The sequence below is a fragment of the Monodon monoceros genome, unplaced genomic scaffold (assembly GCF_005190385.1).
Source record: "Monodon monoceros isolate NGI ecotype Baffin Bay Population unplaced genomic scaffold, NGI_Narwhal_1 Super_Scaffold_8, whole genome shotgun sequence".
In the NCBI taxonomy this organism is placed as follows: domain Eukaryota; kingdom Metazoa; phylum Chordata; class Mammalia; order Artiodactyla; family Monodontidae; genus Monodon; species Monodon monoceros.
Genome location: NW_021703785.1, coordinates 33717612 through 33741902, shown reverse-complemented (window position 1 = coordinate 33741902; position 24291 = coordinate 33717612).

Genomic DNA, 24291 nt, shown 5'->3' with positions numbered 1-24291 from the left:
ATTTCAGAACATTTCTCAGAGTATTTTTCACTTGTTATGAATTGGGTTTGTATTCTGCAGCAATGAATGAATTTGGAAAGAATGGGGAAGATCCATTCCTTTCTATTTACAGATTTGTCTTTGAGATATTTATTGCATGAAAAAGGAAAATAATATATGCAAAATTTACTCAATATCCTTGATTTGAAAAGAAAAACAAAAACAAACTAGCTTCTCAACCTACATTTTAAAGCTCATAAAAATTCATGTAAACATATCTCCACAGAGCACACTAAAAAAATCTACATTTTAGGACAGACCTCATTAGGTGATTGAAACTACAAATACTGTTTCCTGCTTCTAGTCATATAATCATATACATAAGAAAAACTCCTCTAAATCACCCTTTTGATACATTTAGTCAATATGGATCTTTTCCAAATAAGGCTGTTTAAATGTATACTCTACATTATTAAAGTTGGTGTCCATAATATTCCTCTTATATTCTGATGCATCTTCTCATTGTCATACAATCTCTCTGATTAATTACAAGCAGCATGTTGATTTGTTCTCTTCTGGTTTATTTAAAAGCATCCTTCAATTTATATAAACCAATGTAACAGATCCATTGTAAGGGAGCAATGTTGATGTAAATAGCCTGGGAACAATGCTCCATATTATAAGGATGGACAGCAGATTACTCCTCTGGGAAATGAAAATGTTCATTTAACGGTATGAATGGCACACCATTCTGGCAAATGACTGACATATCAGCAGTGTTAAGCATTAGACTTGTGATTGATTTGGATCCAGCTTCGAAAAATCCAACATTTCTTTTCAATGTGCAGGCTTCCTATAATGTGGAATCTAACAGAAGTATATTTTAGAGCTTCAATATCATACCCTATAGCATATTTCACCTCCATATAAAATTGCAAGCAGATTTTATGTAAGTTAACACAATATCAAATAGATTCTGACAAGCTAAAATCTTTAGTCCAAAGACATAAAATTGCTTTAGAATATGGCACCAGTAAAGGGGAGGTGATAGGTGGACAAACACACTAAGATGGCAGGATTATACACATTCTGCAATGCAGATCCAACTATGTACATATTCTGCAGTGTACAGAACTGAACTATGATGCTGGAGTAGCCATTCTTTCTGTAACTGCCCACTCTCTCTCTCTACATTGGAGGCAGGATTAGAGTAAGATTCATTCAGGAGAAGCTGTGTTCCAGGTTGTTCTTCAACCTTAGTGTGCAAAATGTTTGTCCAAGAAATGCATTGAATATGCATGTTCCTGGTCTCCCCAGTAGAGACTCTGATTTTGTAGCTCTAGAATAGAGCAAAGGAACCTGGTTTTATTAAAAATAAACTTTTATATTTGAACTAATTTGACACATACAAAACTAGTAAAAATTGTGTAGAGTTCCATTATTTCCCTCATCCCAATTCTTCTAGTACTAACATTTTTGCATAAACTCAGTATAATTTTTAGTATTAGAAAATCACCATTGGCACAATATTATTAACCGATTTACAGACTTTGAGTTTCACTGATTTTTCTACTTGTGTCTTTTTCTGTTGCAGGTTCCCGCACTGCATCTCATTATTTCTCCTTAGTCTTCTCCAGTCTGTAACAGCCCCTCAGGATCTGCTTTTAATTAATCACTTAGGTTTATCTGATATCAGTTGGTTTGCAAAGAAAATTATGAGAAACACTCATCGAGATGGTCACTTATATTCATAAACCTGCTGCAAACATTAGCTGTTAAATATTTTAAAGGGGACTATATTAAAGAATTTGAAAACTAAAACTGAAATATAGCCATGAATAAAAAAATCACGTTCCAGCCTCAAGACTGTTCTATGCCTTTAGTAGTTTTTTTTTAATTTTCAATATTATTTAACTTGTTTTGTAGTTGTTTTCACATGTATCCCATACTGGCCCTTCAGTTCAGCCAACTGTCATTTCTTAGACCCTTGCCACTCAAAGTTGGTCTGCATCACCTGGGAGCTTGTTAGAACTGCAGAATCTCAAGCCTTACCCCAAGCTCCAGGCTACAAAATCAGAATCTACATTTTGGCTAGATCTATAGGCGACCTGCTCGCCCAAAAATGTTTGAGAAGAATTTGAGGATCTTTGTCTGTCACACCCAGAGGCTGAGAGGGGAAATCTCCTGGAGTTCCTCTGCATCACTACTAATTCTCAACCTACTGATATTATTATTTCTATGAATTGGTTACAGTTGCCTCAGATAATTATGAGTTCCCTTTTCTTATGCTTGGTATAAATCCTACAATATGGTTCTATTTGAGACCTGATTTGTATTCCACATGTCCATCAGACTCACTGAGTGGGCTGTCATGCTGGACTGTATTCCACTGATATTACATTTCTGAATTGCAGACATATTTGATGCACTATTCCAACATTTCATGAGCTGGCTTATTCAGGTGGTTCATGTAAAACTGGTTTTGTACAAAACATTTTGTGCACTTTGCCTGGATCTCTGTGCTCTAGTCCTGTGCACATCTCTCAAAATTAGCACTGACTTTCTGGATGAGCTTGGGCAAATAATTATCCTTTCTGCTTCTTATTTTCCAGCTGTTATATGGAGAGCCTAACATTGCCACAGAATGTTAGCTCTCAAGAGGATCTTAGATATTACTGAGTTCTTATCACAAATTTAACATGTAGAAAATTAAGACACAGTAAGAGTGTGTCTTGTATAAGGTCCACAGTCCAACACTAGGAAGAAAAACAAAGTCACATCTCAGGTCTTGTGACTGTAGCTCTGAGTTTTTTCCATAGTACATGTCCTCCAGTATAATGCATCATCACTACCCTTTCCATATTTTCTCAGAGTGAAAATGATCCCTTTTTCTTTCCAAAGCTTTCCCTTTGACTTTACTTGAGATTCCCACCACTTCAACTTTGATCTCTTCATGTCTTTCTGCATCCACACACATCAAAGTTTTTTTTTCATTTAATAAATGACAACAACCATAATAAATCAAAAATACTTTCTACTACTTATCATTCATATTTCTGTGTTTTCCACTTATCCACAAATCCCTTGAATATCTCTGCTTCCTCAATATCCAATTACTTTTCATTCCATCTTCTTCTGCCTTCTTCTTTAAATCATTTACTGACCCATCACTAATTGAAATCATTGATAACCTGAACATTTACAAATTCAAAGGCCATTGTCCACTCTTCATCCTTCTTCACCTCTCCAAAGCAACTAAACTCTTAACCACATCCTATTTCTCAAAACTATGATCTCCTTGGCTTTTCTAGCACCTCTCTTCCCTTGGTTCTCTGATCTTTCCATCGTTCTTTCACACTGGCTCATTATTCTTTATCCACTTTTAAAATGTACTGATCCATTTGCCTATATTATTTGTTGTCTTATATGCTACTTGTGATACTCTTCCAAGGTGATTATCTTAGTCTATATGCCAGGGATCGATTTATTAGTATTTGGTTCTTTTACCCTTTTTGTCTGCTCAGTGAAATGGATTTGAGCCCTTAAATATTTCACCTGCAGTGCTCAGTAGCCAGGCTCTTGCAACACAGGTGTTTTCTCCAGTGTCCAGCTTCTACAGGACACTCAACTTTCCCAGGGCCCGGTGCCTGTGGTATGTGCTTTTGTGTGACGCCAGGCTCCCACTGTGCACACAGATTCTTCAGCACCAAGTTTCCACAGCATCAATATCTTCTGCGGTGTCTTGTGATGCATGGTAGCCAGCAGGACTCATCGGCCAGGGACTTTTCCCAGTAACCCTCTTGGGTGTTTTTGTTTTGGGGTACCACTGATGAGATACTTCCTTGTAAACAGCTTTCCCCAGCAGCCTAGAGGGCAGATTTCTGGAATGTTCTTATGGTGTGACACCACAGCAACTTCTCTGCCATTAGTTGAGGCAAGGCTGTGCTCTCTCCAACAAAACCTTGCTCTCGGCATGGGATAACTCCCTTGGTTTCTCTATCTCAGCCCCATAGGGAGTGGCTACCTTCCCTTTATATCTGCTATTCCTATATTTTTTAGAATTCTCTTTACTTCTTCTTCATCAATTCTTTATTACTGTAAGCTCCTGTAATAATTGATAATTATTCATATTACACTTTACCTGCTCAATCTACTGAGTGATTTCTGTCTCCTGTTTGGTCTCAGAAATGATACAGCTTCCCCAGTGTGATATAGTCTAGTTTTCCCAGAGAGAAGTGTCTTAGATAAAGTCTTAATGTTACTATTCTATTAGAACATAGAATCCTAAGGAAGCAAGAATGAGTTAAAAGAAAAATGAGATAAGGCAGGAAGGAGAAACAGGATGAAGGGTTTCTAACTAAGATGGAGGTACCCACTGTTGCCAAACATAATTGATTGTTGGATTACATTGGGCCGTGTTCTGAGAGTCTATATGAACTAATGGAAGTCCATTTTGAGGAAAAAGGGGAAATAATTTACCTGCTAGCTCTTGACTTCCATTGATCACAGTTTCACTCCACAGCATATTAAATTCCCTCTACTTCTAAACTGTGCATGCAAAGATGCCAAGAAGATCTCTCCCATGCCTCATACCATATGAGCAAAATGGGTGCCTTGAGGCAAAAGGGAAAAGGTACAAGGTGTGGGCATGCGACGCACCTGCGCAAAGGTGGTCAGAGTCCATGCAGCACTGGTCCCTACAGTGGTGGCTTGCGTGGCAATGATGGTAAGTAGCTGAGGGTCCCAGAGACAGATAAGAATAGAATATATGAGGAGGCACCCAAGATATACCCGACACAGGATCTTATCCGTAACATAAGCTACATGCCATATGCAGATGTGTCTCAAGTGTCTATCTCCAGCCACACTTTTCCTCCTGAGAACCATGCTCTAAGTCCAATGCTTAATCAACATAACTGCATATCTTACAAGTGCCTTAAATTGAGTATATGCAAAACTGAACTCAATTTAATATTGTTAAACTAAACTCTGCCTAATGTTCTCTCTAGTCAAGAGGGTCAGCTTTCATTTTTATCTTCTTCCAAGATGGAAACTTGGATTATCTCTTGCATCTTGCCCACTCTCTCACTGGCTGAAATTTAAGTACTCAACACATTGTTTCACATTTTTTCTTTAGAGATGTCTCTCAAATCTGGCTTCTCTTCTGTTCTTCACTGTCATGGTCTTATTCCAAGTCCGTCCTTATCATTCTCTCAAATTAGTGCAGCAGTCTCTTGTCACAGCATCTCTCTAATACCTTCAACATGACGATTCTCTTTTAAAAAAATGATTCTGTTACTTCCTTATATTAAAACCACCCTGCATGTCCATTGGCTACAAAATAAAATCCAAATTCCTGAGTTTGGCATACAAAGTCATTCACAGTGGGCACCCAATTGTCCATCCCTAACACCACAATTTCCACTCATTCTACACTTGGCCCATGCTCTTCTCATGTCCTAAGCTCCCATGCTTCCACTTTACAGAAGTTTGCAACCTATCACAGCATTTCCAAAATTTTCATGTTCCAGGATTTAACACAGATGTCTTTCCTAGTGCTTAGAATGGAAAAATCTATAATTCTCATAAAACTCAGATCAAATGTCACCTCTTCAGTAAGTTTCCTAGAAGTAATTAACTGTTCTTTTCTCTAAGCGGGTCCCACAGCACATTTCCTTTTCATTCTAAAAGTATTTATCATATTTTAGTACAAGTTATTTGTTTTCACACCTGTATTACCCACCATATTATGCTTTTCTCTAGTGTTAGGACCATGTATTATTCATTCTTGCCTCTCCAACACTCAGCATAGCACTTGTGCATAACCCACCCAATAAATGCATGTTGAGTTGAATTTAAATGAAATCATAGGTGTAAAAGTATATATGTATAGTATTGTTATCACCAAAGCAGCATTTCATTATAGCATGATGTGTATCTAATTTTAAACTTATAAAGATTCTGTGTTGATGCCACAGACACTTTGTCAGCCATCCAAAAAGCAGCAGAGCTTTTTGCCAATGAGCAACAGCAGTGTATGTTGACAGTTTATTTCAGTACATTATATGGCACGCAACCAAAATTGAGCAGTAAGAAAAGGTGGAAAGAAAATGACTATTTTCTAGGTCTCCATCACTGCATGTAGGACTAGATGGATTTCATGATGTTCCTGTGCCTTGGTCTGCATCAGCCTTATGTGTAAATCAAATTGATCATCCTAAGTTATTTGGCCCAGGACTGTCATTCTAAGGCCTACAGTCATGCAGTGCTATGTTACACTCTATTATTGTATACTACATCACAGCATACTGTATCCATTACAGTCATCTCATGTCGAATTACCTCTTACAGAAGGATGAAACACACCCTAAATTATAATGGCCTCATCACTTGTACTAGCTTTAGTAGAAGGAGCCCTTTGAGCAACCATGTTATTACCTCTGGTATGATTAGAGAAAAGGTAGTAATTCATTCTAAGATGAAAATGCTTTCCTAGAAAAAAAATCTCAATATTTTAAGATATTTAAGATTAGCTTTACGATTTACAGAACTATGTTCAGAAGTTTTCCTCTTAGAATGATATGATTTTATGTATGATGCTAGAGTAGAAGTTAACTTTCAGACTGATTTGTGAGCCAAGAGACTTGATTCATCAGATCATTGCACTTTTTATAAAGATACAAAATTTCTTGTTTTTCTAGAAGTTTTGTATTTTCCTGGTCCAAAAATTATATGTTGAATCTGTCCAGTTATTTGGACCCAGTATCCTCTGCACACAGACTGGAGAAATTTTTCTCAGTTCTACCAGGAATAATTGTGCTTCCTCATCTATTGGCTTATTTTATGTTATAGACTATGTAAACAATACAGATGCTCATTTTTCTTTCTTTGCTTTGGCTGGACAAAACTTAGAGTGAAATTTGTGGCCTGTATTTAGCAAATGCATAAGTCTTTGTACATTGAATATTTTAAATCAACCCTCATCACAAATTCACCTTAATTTCCTACCCTTTTCCCTACCCTCTATCTTCACTTAATTCAACTTTCTTTTTTAGCATTCCAAAGCACCTATCTTTTTAAGACTGGGTTGATTCATTTTTAGGAACAAAGTGGAGCATTAATAAATAAATACAGAAATAAAACTATTCCTTTCAATGAATTGTATAATTTTTATTCTTTGTCCCTGGCTAACTCTTTGCTGGGCTTCATATATCAGCAGAACAAAGTAATAGAAACATCAAATATTCTACTTCAGTACCTCTTAATGTATCAGCATAACCTGAGAAAATATCTCTTTAAAATTTTAAATAATCATTCCTATGTCTCACACCTGAGAATTCTGACTCAAGTGTAGCATGGGCCCATTTAGCTGTATTTTTTGGACATCTTCACAGATGAATATGACATATAGTCCCATTTTACAAAAAAGAATATCTGGAGAAAATAGGATCGATCATCTCTTCAAAGTGAAAAAGAAGGGGGGTAGGGCTTCCCTGGTGGCGTGGTTGAGAGTCCGCCTGCCGATGCAGGGGACACGGGTTCGTCCCCGATCTGGGAAGATCCCAAATGCCGCGGAGCGGCTGGGCCCATGAGCCATGGCCGCTGAGCCTGCGCGTCCGGAGCCTGTGCTCCGCAACGGGAGAGGCCACAACAGTGAGAGGCCCGCGTACCGAAAAAAAAAAAAAAAAAAAAAAAGAGGGATGTAAACTTGTTTATGTATATTTATGATAGATAGACAGATAGATAGTAGATAGGAAGTTGTTTAACAAAGTAAGAAGGGAGGGTAAAAAGGAAACAACATAGAAGGTAGAGAAAATACATTAATTTAAATCACATATGAATCTGGTAGAAATAGTATTCTAGAAACACATTAGGTTTGTGACGTAGTTTCAAAGATTACTGAAAAACAATAATTTCTCCTCTCTATTTTCAGGCCATCAAGATTGGTCAGTAAATATCATGTTTAAGCATTTGTCATATGTTAAGAAACATAAGTATTTTATAACCTGTACCTCATTTTATCCTAGGATACCCCTTTGAGCTAAATACGATCATCACCATTTTTTAGGTTGCAAATTGATATCTATTTAGGTTGAACATCTGGCCACAATTACACAAGCATAGGTTTGGAAGTGATGGAGGCTGGATGTAAATCCACATCTTTTTACTCCCAATTCTGTATATTTGCTTTCCATGTTTCACTGTGCTCCTTCAATATATTTGTTTTTTCTCTGGATAGAATTCTGGATAATGCAAAATAAACACATTTATCCTTTCCTAACTCCAAATATGGCAAGAGAAATGACTTAAATATTTATGATTTTGCAATGACTATTTCTTGAAGTTGGGAAAATCTAGGTAAACACTAGACTATGAATGAGGTCAGTGGCTGTTAAGATTTTTCAGTTTTATATATTCTGAGATGTTATTTAAATAAAAGACATGGGTATTTTTTTGTGTGATTAATGGAGCATATGCCCAGATTCATTTGATCCTAGATTCATTAACCCCTGCTCCACTGATTTTTACTCAGTATTTCTAACAAAAGAGAATTACACTTTGAAAGCAATGATGCAGATAAGCTTACATTCTGTATAGTGAAATAGCTCTCCTTGAGTTTGTTGGATTTTTTTCCCAAACGTCCTTTCTATGTAGGATGTCGTGTGAATTTAGTCTCACAAATTTTGTGCTAATTAGAGTTGGTTTGTTTTATTCTGAAAATATTTAACAAGGAAAAATCATATATCTAGACTATTCAATGTCATATGCATTTGGCAAAATTAGTTTGTAATCCTTTTAATCCTATAGTTATCAGATATGATTATTTTTTAGAAACACAGTGGCTAATTTGGTTTATTAAATGTGGCAATACAATATCTTTAATTCTTTACTTACTTTTCTTTGCTAATTTTGAAATAAGTTGTTTATAATTTTGCAATCATTTTGGCAATGTGTACCTTTTCAGTACTGTGTTCAAACTAAAAAACAACAGCAATAGCAACTCAACTTTGTAAAGTCTTTAATGTTAAAACTAAAAGTATGCACAGAGTGTATTTGAATTGACTAGGTCCAAGATTTTCAATTCTACTCAGGCAGCTTTCCTTGAACTAGTGGGGTGATTTTACTGTCAACTTTGGGCTGTCTGGGCACACTCACTTTCAACAGGAAATCAAATGAGATTTGAATTTCATAATTTATGTTGGGTCTCTGCATGTTCCAGTTGTGCTGGAAAGATCCTATAAAAGCCTAGCAAGATAACTTCATTGGAAGGGAATATGATACAGCCAAAGCTGACATTATAGATAGTCGCAACAAGTAACTAATACAAGATACCTTTTCCAGCTCCACATACCTCTCATTAAATGTAAACATGCTAACAGAATTTTGGACAGAATACTGTGGATACTTTCATTCATTAATCAAAACAGAGTATTTTATCATATTTACCAGTTTTAGCAAATGTGTGTCCTGAAGTCTAAACATATCTGTGAGTCTCCCTTCTCAACTCCAACCACCAGTTAATTAAAATAGGTATAAGTTTTTGAGCACTCACCTGGGACCAAACATTGTGTTTTAAATACTCAACATACACTCTAACTTTCTTTCTAACTGTCCTGTGAACTAAGTGTGGTTTTCTCTGTTAAAACAATGAGAAATCTGAGACTCAGAGGGGTAAATCTACTTGCCCTAGGTGAAAGCGCTGATAAATCACAGAATCATGATTCCAACCCAGGCTTCAAATTCCAAAGAGCCCTCGATCACTGCTGTAATATTTCTCTCCTTCTCTGCTTCCCAAACAGAATCCTTTCTTTGTCAATAGATTTGTTAGAGGACAGCACACTTGTATTTATGCATCCTTCTTTCTATTTATATTATTGATGAAATATTTTAAGAATTCCAACTATTGCACATAAATCTGTTCTGGAGTTTAGAATGAGTTCATCCATTCTTGCTTGTTCCATTAGCAGAAAAGTAGGTTCGTTTTGTAGTCTTATGTTAATATTACCTTGAAATATGAAAGGTCTCTATTTCCCATATGGGTGTAGAAATATATGGAAAAGGCAGTAATATCATTTTGGCAGTGTATCATCCTGAATCAGAAACTAAAGCATGCAAACTGAAATTGATTTGTAACCGGTACCTTATTAGAAGCAAACATCAAGAAATCTAGAATCAATGTTGAAACAAAAATTTGTCTTGTAAGCAATCCTGAGTGAAATGTGTTGACACAGCATCACATTCTGTAGCCCCATTTTTGCATGCTTTTCAAAGCACAGCTATCTCAGGCTGAGGGAGATGAATAATTGACTGATCACTGCATAATTCAACATAGTGTTGTAAAAATTCAAGGTCTGGCAAATTTGAAGCTTTTCTTTTTTATTGAGACGGAGGTTAAAGTTTCAATCAACCTTGAAGAAACATTTAAATAACACAAGGATATATGATTTATTAAAGTGCATATTATTCTTTCTTATATTCCCTCCTTCTTCATTAAGCTACCTCACATAATGCACATATAAAGTTAAAAGACTATCTATGAAGTTTAGTGGAGTTTCAGCCTGTAGAGACTTCAAAAGCACTAACATAATCAATGTCTAAACACACTTATCAAGCAAATAAGCTCAAATACGTTATCTTTTATCTATCCCATTATATTTCTTTCATATTTTTATACACAAACTATTTTTTAAATTTACTATGAAAAGGGGAAAGCAAAATTATTGTAAAATATGCTGACAATTTTATCCAATATATTATAAAATTTCCACAAAAGAAAAAAAAATAGCGTGTGGAGTAATTTTTCATTCAATTGATTTTCCTATAAATATTTTTTTATTATCTATTATGTTTCAGGCACTCTCTTCAAAACCAGAATACACTTGGAAAGGGTAAAAACAGATGCTTTGTCAAGGAGAAAATGATAAGCTTTGACAGGGAAGTACAGAAAAATGAAAAAGCTGTTTTTGTTCAATTAAGTTCAAGGTATGGAACGAATTAGCGTATTACTTTAAAATGCTATTATTGTATTTAGTTTCAAATAAAGAATGCATTTTTAATTTTTAAGATTATAAAAATTCCCCCATTTAGTTTTTCTAAAAATATTAGAAAAAAATTCCTCCACATTACATTCCATATTAATGTACAATAATTACTTTATTCTATTGGCAATACGATAGATATTCTCAGAAATGTTTAGGGCATTGTTAACCTTTGGATATTTCTGTATATATAAATAAACATGTGCTTTGTACAGAAGTTTGGTTTTGGTACAAGATTTTTCCAATAAGTGAAAGGTGTGTTTTGCTAAGCTATGTCTATTTAGGAAGTTGGTTTTATTTATTATTATTTTTTTAAATCATACTCAGTGTATACTTAGAGAAAACAGGATGAGTGGCAAGTTGTGTATGAACAGGTGTGATTGACTTTGCATTACAAATAGCCTTTATCATAAAATAACGTAAACTCCAATCTAAAGTACTTGAGAAAATTTAGTTCAATCCTATCTACTTAAGTAGAGTAAGAAGTTCATCATAATTCTACATACAAAATTGTGTATGATATAACCACTATAACATATGAAATAAACAGAAGCCATGCATGTCCTCGTCGAAAATCTGATAGCCTCATTGGAAAGTAAAATGTTAATATGTAAAACAATTAACTAATATATGAGGATTTAATATATTTTTTCCTGTCTAAATAATTTCCCAAATCCAAAATGAACAGAGCATGACATGGGGCCAAAGATGAATTTTAAAATAAAATGAACAAAACAGCTCAATAAATTGCCATGTTTTGAAGAATGATTTGGGAGACAAGATACTGCTACTGATAATCATGAATCTTTTAAAATATCATCATATACTTAAGCCCAAAACTGAAACACTCCTCTCTACCTAATGTAACATAAATGCTGGAAATCCTTTGAACATCATAAGATCTAAATCAGGAAGTCAGATACTTGGGACAATATTTTTCAACTTCTTTAGTGATATAGATTACCCAGAATCACATAAAACTTTTTTGTCCTGAATTTTACTTAGCAGTTCCTTGGGCTGTCTAATGAACTAAAAGAATTCTCATTATTGTTAAGTGCACAGGACTATAGGCTGCATGGCACACACTGTTGATTTGATACCCTTTATGATGACAGTCTATGGTTCACCAGCTTGGTTAAACAGCACATCAGAAGCAGTGATGGGTGATCAATCTCATTCCCCATAGCATTGCTCCCCAAAGAGTCATTATTAAGAATAAAATGAGGAAAGGCTAGCAGAGGGAATCATTGGGTCTATAGCTTTAAAAAAAAAAAATCTAAGGAATAAATGAATAAGAGTCTCAGGAAAACGCATGTTTAAAACCTTGTTACAAAGGGAAGCAAAGGGACTGACTAATATCTTGGAAATGGCAATTTTATTTTCATCCTTACTAGTATACATCAGTGTCAAATACTAAATAGGTGCATATTATGTAAGGATATTTAGATGGAACTTACATTTCATTTCCATATTCATTTGTAGGAATTAATTAAAAAAGCATACAAGGTATCAGAATCTTGACCTCATGACCAATAGTCAATACCTATAAATTGGTTTAAACTGAAAACTAAGTTTTTAACAATAAATTTTATTCTTAAGAATAACATCTTATAGGAAATTCCCTTGTTGTGGTCCAGTGGTTAGGACTTCGTGCTCTCACTGCCAAGGGGTTCAATCCCTGGTGGGGGAACTACATCCCACAAGCCACTCTGCACGGCCAAAATAATAATTTAAAAAAAGAATAATATCAATAAATTTTTGCTCTGCTGTTTTATATTGAAGGATAGAAAATCAACAGTGCAACTAGAATAAAATTCATTTCTAAAATCTGAAGTTATTTCTAAAATGATTTAGTTGAAACAAATCTAATTTTAATTTCTTTCTTGTAGAATTATACAGATTGAGAATGTTTTTAAGCATACCTAATAAGGTATAGTAAACGGGACTAACTTTATTCCCATGTAAATTTCCCTTGTAGGAACTTGATTACATTGAAAGACAGAGAAAAATTAGTGGAGAATGTTGTAATTCAGAAAAATAAAATGTTATTTATAATAAAAACTCACATTTATTAGTGCTTACAATGTTTCAGGTACCTGCTAAGAACTTTACATAGATTATCTCGTCTAATCTTCACAGTAACCCTGAAGTAGTTTCTATTACTCTTTTACATATGAGAAAACTGAGAAATAGAAAATTAGATAACTTGTCTAAGTCATTGTGTGTTAAGTGTTGGAAATAAGAAAGTTTAACTTCAGGTTCCATCTTATTAATTACTATGGATTCTTACTACCTATAAAATATTGCTTCAAAATTTTAAAAAATTGATGTTATTTCCAGGGGTCATGTTTGTTAATCTTATGGAGGAAAATAGTCTCTATTTGATAAATGAAAGACATAACTGAAAAAATGATGTTAAATGTACCCATTGTTTTGTTTACCTAATGGTTTGTGAGTCAAGTTAGTTACTCTCAAGAGCAAGTTACAGAAAACCTTATCAAAGAGTTTTCCAAATTGTCTACAAATAGTTAGAAAATGAGAGTGTTTCTGATAAAAAAACACCTCATAGATCTTGTTCCACGATTAGATTAATTCAACAGCTCAGTGATATCATCCATATTACTCATCTGCCAAACTCATCATAACCATCTTAGATTCACAGGATGGATGTTGAAATTCCAGATATCACACCCAGACAGAGTAATGTACAGTAGGAAAAGAGAAACCTTTTCAAAGAGAATTCTGAAACTTCCCTCATGTCTCCTTGAGCAGAATTTTTTAATATATCCATTTCTAAACCAATTTCAAGCAAGGAGAATATAAATGTCATGATCAGCTAGACCAAATATGATTCAGCTCCAGCTCAATGAGACCACCTCTCCTGAAGGATGTGGCCACATTGAGACAGGTGGATTCCCGAATTAAGTTAGGCTACTTTGCAAGGGAGAATAGTGGGGAGGAGAAAATAGCTGCTATCTAAGCATTAAAAAAAATAACAGTGGCATCACTCCAACTTAAGAACAAGTATAAAGCTGAAAAATCAACAAATCTTCTTAGATCTATCAGAGGAATGAAGTCATAGGGCAAATGGCTGCTCCCCAAATTGGAAATACCAACAGGTGAATACAGAAAATCACAATTTTTTGAATCAGAAACCCATAAGAAGAAACCTCTGTGGAAAACAGTGCTGGGTAGAAAAACCTGAATTGTAATTGATGAATTGCTGGAGGCTTAATGTAGACAAGCCTGAGAGGTAAAAACTCCAGGGTTCACAGTTATGGTGAGACAACACACTTGGAGTTTTACCTTCAGGAGCTTGACCAAGTTCTTAAAGTGAATACCAGAAAAATGTACGCTCTTACTTCTGGTGGATGGGGTGGGGGAGATACCATTTTGAAATATGTCACAGCTTTCTGTCTTTCTTAATAAGATCTGCCCTCAAGAGGAAGTATTTTACCAGAGCCTATACTATTGGGGTTTTTTTCAGAGCCTAATCAACCTAAGGGAAGAAAAATACCCAACTCCATTTCACTCTAGATTTCTTATCCCAGGTAAGTGGGGAAGGGATGAAATGAGAAGGACTGGTGAAGTTCAGAGTCCAGAGGAAAACTCTCACTGAAAGACTGAGAACTAATCATAGATTTATAGAATGCTCCCATTCCCCACCTACACCTTACCCCTAAAGGTCTGTTTACTGTAGTTCCTTTTACCTAGGAGATCATGTCTGTCTATCAAGAAAAAATTATAAGGCATACTTAAAGACAAAGAAACAGTTTGAAGAGACAGAGCAAGCATCAGACCAGACTAAGATCTAACAGAGATGTTGGAATTATCAGACTGTTAATTCAAAACAGTGATTAAGATGTTATAGGCTCTAATGAATAAAATCTACAGCATATAAGAATAGAAGGGCAATGTAAACAGAGAGATGGAAATACTAAGGAAGAAAAAAAACATAAATTCTAGAGATAAAGAATGCTCTAACTAAAATGAAGAATGCTCCTTAGTAGGCTGGACACAGCTCAGGAAAGTATCTCTAAGCTTGAGGATATCTCAATAGAAACTTCCAAAATTGATAAAGACTGGAAAATAAAAAAAGCAAAACAGAATATCCAAAAACTGTGGGACAACTTCAAATAATGAGAATACCATAAAAAGAAGAAAGAAGGTAAAGAGTTAAAAAAAAAGAAGATTTGAAGAATAATATATTTGAAGCAATAATATTTGAAGTAAAACTTAAGAAAAAAAGATAAAGAATATTGAAAGAAGGTAGAGGTGTGTGGGGGGGATCACCTTCTCTAAAGAGGAGTGAAGATACGAATTACATCTAACTTCTCCTGAGAAATCATGCAAGCAAGAAGAGAGTACAGTGAAATGTTTAATCTTGAGGGAAAAAACCACCAACCTAGAATTCTGTGCCCTGCAAAATTATCCTCCAAAAGTGAAGAAGAAATAAACACTTTCTCAGACAAACAAAAGTTGAGGGAATATGTTACCAGTAGACCACATTGCTAGAAATGTTAAAATAAGTTCTTTAGAGAAGGAAAATTATATAGGTCAGAAATTTGGATCTATATAAAGTAAGGAAGAATGTCAAAGAGGATCTAAGTAAAAGTAAAATAAAACCTTTCAATTTTCTTATTTTCAATTGATCTAACAGATAATAGCTTGTTCAAAATAGTAATAGCAACTATATATTCGATTATGTATGTTTATGTATAAGTGAAACAAATCACAGCAATGATAAAAGGAATAGGAAGGAGAAATTAGAATTATTTTGTTATCAGAAGGTACATGGACTACCTGTAAAGCAATATAGTGTTAATTGAATGTGAACTTCAATTAACTGTAAATATATATTGCAACTCTAGGGCAATCACCTAAAAAGCAAAAGAAAACTATAGCTGATAGGCTAAGAAAGGAGAGGAAATGGAATCATGTAAAATGCTTAATTAAAACCACCAAAGGGTTTGCAAGTCAAATTTAACAACACTCAAAAGGATCATATACCATGATCAAGTGGGATTTATCCAGGGGTGCAAAGAGGTTTCAATATCCATAAAATAAATCAATGTGATACACAACATTAACAAATTGAAGAATAAAAATCATATGATTATCTCAATAGATGCAGAAAAGCTTTTGACAAAATTTAACAGTCATTTATGATAAAAACTCTTGACGAGGTGCGTATGAAGGGAACATACCTCAACATAATAAAGTCCATATGTGACAAACCTAGAGCCAACATTATTCTCAATGGCAAAAAAGCTGAAAGCATTTCCTTTAAGATTAGGAATGAAACAAGAATGCCCACTCCCATCACTTTTATTCAAGATAATATTAGAAGTCCTAGCCACAGCAATCAGACAAGAAAAAGAAATTTTAAAAATCCAAGTTTGAAAGGAAGAAGTAAAACTATCAGTGTTTGCAGAAGACATGATACTATGCATAGAAAATCCTGGACTCCACCAAAAAACCAGTAGAACAAATAAATGAATTCAGTAGTTACAGAACACAAAACTAATACACAAAAATATGATGCATTTCTATATACTAACAATGAACTACCAGAAAGAGAACTTAAGAAAACAATATCATTTATAATTGCATCAAAAAGAATAAAATAGCTAGGAATAAATCTGACCATGGAGGTAAAAGACTTGTACTCAGAAAATTGTAAGACACTGATGAAAGAAATTAAAGAACACAACAGATGGAAGGATATGCAGTGCTCATGGATTAGAATTAACATTGTTAAAATGACCACACTGCCCAAAGCAATCTACAGATTCAACACAAGCCCTATCAAAATACCAATGGCATTTTTCACAGAACTAGGACAAACAATTGTAAAATTTGTATGGAAACACAAAAGACCCCAAATAGTCAAAACCATCTTGAGAAAGAATAGAGCTGAAAGTAGCATGCTTCTTGATATCAAACTATACTGCAAAGCTACAGTAATCAAAAAAAATATGGTAAAGCACAAAAAGAGACACATAGATAAATGGAACAGAATAAAAAGCCCAGAAATAAATCCATCCACATATAGTCAATTGATCTATGACAAAGGAGGCAAGAATATACAAAAGGGGAAAGATAGTCTCTTCAATAAATGGTGCTGGGAAAATTGGACTGCTATATTCAAAAGAATCAAACTAGACTACTTTCTCAAATCATACACAAAAATAAACTCAAAATGGATTAAAGACTTAAATGTTAAGGCCTGAAACCATAAAGCTCCTAGAAGAAAATATAGGCAGTATGCTCTTTGACATCAGTCTAGCAATATTTCTTTTGAATAGATCTCCTCAGGCAAATGAAAAAAGGCAAAAATAAACAAATGGGACAGCATCAAACTAAAATGCACAGAGAAGGAAACTATTCAGCAAAATGAAAGAGCAGCCTACTAAATGGCAGAAGATATTCGCAAACAATATATATGTTAAGGGGTTAATATCCAAAATATACAAATAATGCATACAACTCAACATCGAACAAACAACCCCAATTTAAAAATGGGCAGAGGACCTAAATAGATGTCTTTCCGAAGAAAACTTACATATGGCCAACAGATACATGAAAAGATGCAGTAATCATCAGGAAAAAACAAATCAATACCATAGTGAGATACTACCTCACACCTATCAGAGTAGTTATCATCCAAAAGACAACAAATAACAAGTGTTGTTGAGGATGTGGAGAAAAGGGAAGCTTCATGCAGTATTGATTGACCTGTAAATTGGCAAAGCCCTGTGGAAGACAGTATAGAGGTTTCTCAAAATTTAAAAATAGAACTGCCATATGACCCAGCAATTGCACTTCTGGGTATTTATCTGAAGAAAACAGAAATACATAACCATTATTATCAGTGTTATAAACAGTTTTCTTATCCTTTATAAATTTCATTATAATTTTGAAAAATATAACTTAATTTGTATTACTACACTTGGTTGCACAAGAAGTGTACTGAAAATTTTTATTACACTTGCTTTAAATTAGTCTCTACTTACTTTCACTTACTTTGAAACACTGGGGTGATGAATGAGACAAGCCTGCTATCTGCCTATGAAGATTATATGATTGCAACATGACAAGACTTTAAATACCTAAATGCACAGTTAATTACTGAATTGCCATTGTAAGAACTGCCATGATGCCATTGAGAGCTTATAGCTGAGGAATTGGTTATAGTCTCTGGATTCAGGGCCCTGATATTTAGGTAGAGCCATGAAGGGTTAGGAATAATTCACGGGTAGAAGGTATGCTTGAGGTTGATCCAGAAGTCAGCATGCATGAAACCCTTCAGGGGAGATTAATGAAACTAACATGCTGAAAATGTAGAATCCTCACAAAAAAGAAATAGTGTTAAGAGACAAGCCTGGAAAGGCTGAAAGAATGACATCAAAGAGTCCTATGCAGCATGATGAGAAACTTGGTTGTTATCCTACAAACAACAGCAATTTATTAAACTTCTTTTTTAAACAGTAATATGACATATTCATCAATGAATACTGACTTCTGTGTGAAGACTAATTTGAAGTGATCCAAGTCCACGTAGGATGATATTATGGTAGTTCTTCTGAGGGATAATAGTGTTTTGGACTAAGATTTTAAAAGGTATAGGAAAATATCAAAGCAAAATCAGCAGGATTTGTTGATTATCTGTGAAATATCAATGTACAGTATGGAAAAGTTATGCCTTACTGCCTTTGAGAAGAAGAATTAGATCCTTACTGATGCTTGAACAAACTTCAGTCTTCCCACTGTATGGCTGTAACACTTCTGAAAACCATTATACCTCATCTCTTTGCAGCTGAAGCACCCCAAACATCCCACACCCATGTCACAAAGAATCCACTGACAAAGTACGCAGTGCACTGAGAATTTGCTAAAATGAGGAGAGCGAAGTCTTTTCAAATTTTGGCTAATCTAAGAAGTCTCAAAATTTCTAAGACATATGGATAATTAAACTAATAGCTTCATATTATCAATATGTCTAGTCAAAACCCAACATGTCTATCTAGTTTGATATTTATAGTATGGCCCATTGTATGTGTCAGTTACGTTCACCTTAAAAATTCTAAGAAAAATGGAATAGATTCATACAAAGTAATAAAATAGTAATAAAGATAATAGAAGAAACTAATAAAATAATACACAAAGATATAATATTGAGGATCAAGAGAGTCAAAAGTCAGTTGTTTAAAAAGTCTAATGAAATGGATAAACTTGTGGAAACACTGATCAAGAAGAAAATAGAGCCAAGGCACAAGCAAGCAATATTCATAATGAAAGGGAGAATGAGTGTAGATCAGAAGAGACTAAACAATGCTTCTCAAAACTGAATGTGCTTATAAATAACTTGAGGGCGATATTAGTGTGCTAGGGCTGTCATGACAAAATATCACAGACTGGGAGGCTTAAACAACAGAAATTTGTTTTCTCACATCTCTGGAAGCTAAAAATCCAACATCAAGGCACTGGCAGCTTTGATTCCTCCTCAGGCCTCTCTCCTTGGCTTGTGGACAGCTACCTTCCCCTGTGTCCTCACATGGGCTCTCTCTGTGCTCAGGCAAGCCCCATGTCTCTACTTCTTCTTATAAGGCCACTGCCTATATTTAATTAGAGCCCACTTGTATGACCTCATTTAACCTAATTACCTCTACAAAGGCCCTATCTCCAATTACTGTAGTATTCTGGAGTATTGAGGATTAAGACTTCAATATGTTAATTTAGGGGACACAATTCTACCTGCAACAGGGACCTCGTTAAGTAGATCTGGGGTGGGACCTGAGGATGTGCATTTCTGTAACATTCTCAGGTGATGCTAACTCTGCAGAACACACCTTGACCAACAAGGAATTAAAAGGATAAAAAAAAATATTTTGAATAATATTAAGCCAATATAGTGAAAATCTTAGATGGAAAAAGAAGTTACTAGAAAAATATACATCAACAAGCATGATTCAAGAAAAAACTAAGTTCTAAATGATGTTATAATTGTGGACAATTTCAATTGATATTTAAAAATTTTTTCAACAGAGAAAATGTTGGACCCACATAGCTTTACAGATGAGTACTGTCAAACACTCAAAAGGAGAGAATTAGAATCCTATAGAAACATTTCATAGAACTTCAAGTACAAACTTGAAACCATAACTAGGTGAGGACAGCATAAGAAAGAAAACCAAACAATCTAATTTCACTCACAAATATAGATGCTTAGTCATATATTAAATATTAGCCACACAAACCCAACAATATATAAAAGGAATAATATATCTTTTTCCCAGTTGAATTTATTCCAGGCACACAAATATTTTTTATCATAAAAAATGTATTTTTAAATCAGGCACATAAACTGATTAAAAAGCAAATCTTAATACGCATCTCCAAAGAGGCAGAAAAGTAATTTGATAAAATTCAAAACCTGTTCATGAAAAATATTCTTAGAAAATTATGGAACAAAGAATGATTCAGTAAGTCTGGGGTCAGGCATGAGAATTTACATTTGTAACAAATTTCCAGGTGATGCCAATGCCTCTGGTCACAAGATAACCCTCTGGGACCAGGGGTTCATGGTTCAATAAGGCCTGTGTTGTCATTCAGTCCTCTCTGGGTTTAAAAATTCTGTACAGTCATTTCATGAGACTAGAATAAAAAGAGAGGTTAACACTCGTGTGTGTGTGTGTGTGTGTGTATTTATTTTTTCAGAAAGTTCCCAGAAGCTGGCTCACATGATATATCTTTGAGTGTAGTTCTGATAAACTCCTTCACCCAGCTGTAGCCATCAGGTCTACCAATATTCCTAATAGGTTCTATGGAGTTCATCCTTTGCACAATTGATCCTGGTTGGGTTGATCGGGGTACAGAGCAGGCCAATCCAAATGACTGAGTAATACAATGCAAGGTTATGCTCAAAACACTCCTTCCTTTATATCAGCGGTACTCAACCAGTGATGAGTTTACCCCAGGGTACAACTAGCAATGTCTAGAGGCATTTTTAGTTGTCATAACTGGGGGTAGGGGGGAAGGCAGGGAGTGGAATTGATATCTAGTGGTAAATATCCTGCTGCTAAACATCCTACAATGCACAGGATAGCTCCTGCCAACCACCAATCAGTTGATTTCCCCCCCACTTCTTTCTTTCTCGTCTGTCTCTCTCCTTCCCTCCCTCTCCTTCCTCCACCCCCACCATCTTTTATAGTAAATTTCATTTTAGGAGATTCTTCACGTAATCGTGCAAATATACTTACCACGCTGGCTCCTCCAAATATTTCCAGCATGTCTGAATTGAGAACTATAGCAGCACTTCATCTTTAAGTTTCTTGATAATGTGGGTCTTATTAGTTGTCTACGGTTCCAAAGACAGTGAGGGCAACTCAAGACTAACAAAAGCAATGCCACACAAGAATATAGAAAAGCAGTGACTCATGTGATCATGTCATGTTGAACTGAAGGGTACATTAAATTTATGGTCACACTTTCTGCTTGCTCTTTCCCAAAAGTTTGTTTGAGATTCTCCTTGGCACCTGATAATACCTTTTATTTAGAAAGAAACATTTTGAGTACTACTTGATTTATTGCCTTAAAAAATAAGGCTTTTACATAAGCTGTATTAATGATTATGCTATTGCATTTTAGACATTTTAGACAAACATATACCAAGGGAAAATATTTCAAGGACAGAAGGTAGATTAAATAATATAGAAATAATATAAGATTAGACACTTCTGAATAATTTCTAAGTGATGTGACTAAGTTCCCTAAATTCAGGTAAACTGAAACTGCTTTTTTAATACAACTCTTTATAAGTATTCATATGCTGTGAATTAATAACGTTATTCTTAATATGCATCAATTATACACAGTCTTCATTTATCAGACGGAATTTTCTTTAAAAAAATAAACAAAGAAAACCTTTCTGACTTTATTATGCAAAAGCCATCAGACATTGTCAAACTAAGACAATCATCTTGATTATTTTTGGTTGTTTGGAGGATAAGTAAAATCCACCCAGACTTAAAAGTAGCTCTTGGGAGGCAAGCAATTTGGTTTTGTAATGAGGTGTGCTTTCTCAGAAGGTGATTATAATGGAGTCCAAGGGGATAGGGATGAAAGCTTTAGTATATTATCTTTTATTTCTTAAAGTCTTTTATATCAGAAAGCTCTGGAAATGTGGTCAAATAGTCTTTGGGGGTTGAAGTATCCTCCAGTGAGCTGCTTTGATACCAACAGGACTACATGCTCAGGACATGAACATCCTTGCATCTGCTCCTTCAGGCACTTTTTACCACATGTAAGTCACAGCTGGTGAAACAAGGTGATGTGGAATGGTCCAGTGAAAATCAGAGCTAATTTTCACCCCGCTGGCCTTCTATTATCTCTAATGCCCAACGAAAAGATATTTTACACCAGGTTATGCACATGGAAATTTACATGTATGCTTTCACAATGACAGAAGAGCCTTGCAGCTTTATGCACACTACAGATCCTAAGATCTCTTGTTTTTTTACTTAGAACGTAAGTCCAAAAGAGACCAGGTTTAAATATATTTTTCTCTTCATTTATGGATACATTTTCAGTGAGAGAATCATCAATTTAATAATATTTAGGGAAGTTTATGATAAATCAATATAAAAAGACAATTAAACTTTATTTCTTGAAAAATAAAAAAACATGCACATTGGAATTTGTTAGCGAGCTGGGAAATGAGATTCTGTTTTGGTGTAACCTTTTCTAAATCATCTTTTTTGATCAACGTTTATATAAAACCAATTATCTTGCTACTTTTGCCAGATAAAAGAAACAGTGCAGCTGTTACTTTAAAAGTTAACTGAAGTTCGAAACTGGTTTTCATGGATGAAATTAAACAGAGTGAATTATGTGGCAAAGTATTTTATAAAACTTATGATCAGCTGGTGAGGATATAGAAAAATGAAAAGGTGGACTTCTTTCTATAAAGAGAAAAAAATTCTTAAAGATATGTATTAGGGAGACTGCTGTTTGCAGTTATCATAAACAAATATACTATATTGGAGCAATAATTTGTGCATTTAACAGAAATAGGATATTTACAATCAGACAATTTAAAAGAAATATCAAGAGAAAGAGACTAGTTATGAAAGAGGAAGGTGGTTAATGCTTATCTTCCTGCAATCAAAAGAGTGAAATAGGTTAAGAATACGGTTGGAATTCAATCATGTGTATTCAGGGACTTGATTGGACTGGATGGGGTAGGTGCCTCTCTTAATGGATCCAGGTATTGGGCCCTCTTTTCACGTTAATAATTCTGTAATGAAAATGTTACATGCAAACTAAGTAAGTAATAGTAACCAAGGCCAGAGTTATAAGTTATTTAACTACTTTCACTGTAAGACAATCTTTGTGGAGTAGTTTAACTGAGGTTTGTGCAAAAAGGGAGTTAACTTTTTTTTTTTAATCTTTATTGGGGTATAATTGCTTTACAATGGTGTGTTAGTTTCTGTTTACAACAAAGTGAATCAGTTATACATATACATATGTTCCCATATCTCTTCCCTCTTGCGTCTCCCTCCCTCCCACCCTCCCTATCCCACCCTCCCTATCCCACCCCTCCAGGTGGTCACAAAGCACCGAGCCGATATCCCTGTGCCATGCGGCTGCTTCCCACTAGCTATCTACCTTACGTTTGTTAGCGTGTATATGTCCATGACTCTCTCTCGCCCTGTCACAGCTCACCCTTCCCCCTCCCCATATCCTCAAGTCCGTTCTCCAGTAGGTCTGTGCCTTTATTCCTGTCTTACCCCTAGGTTCTTCATGACATTTTTTTTTCTTCTTAAATTCCATATATATGTGTTAGCATACGGTATTTGTCTTTTTCTTTCTGACTTACTTCACTCTGTATGACAGGCTCTAGGTCTATCCACCTCATTACAAATAGCTCAATTTCGTTTCTTTTTATGGCTGAGTAATATTCCATTGTGTATATGTGCCACATCTTCTTTATCCATTCATCCGATGATGGGCACTTAGGTTGTTTCCATCTCCGGGCTATTGTAAATAGAGCTGCAATGAACATTTTGGTACATGACTCTTTTTGAATTACGGTTTTCTCAGGGTATATGCCCAGTAGTGGGATTGCTGGGTCATATGGTAGTTCTATTTGTAGTTTTTTAAGGAACTTCCATACTGTTCTCCATAGTGGCTGAACAAATTCACATTCCCACCGGCAGTGCAAGAGTGTTCCCTTTTCTCCAAACCCTCTCCTGCATTTATTGTTTCTAGA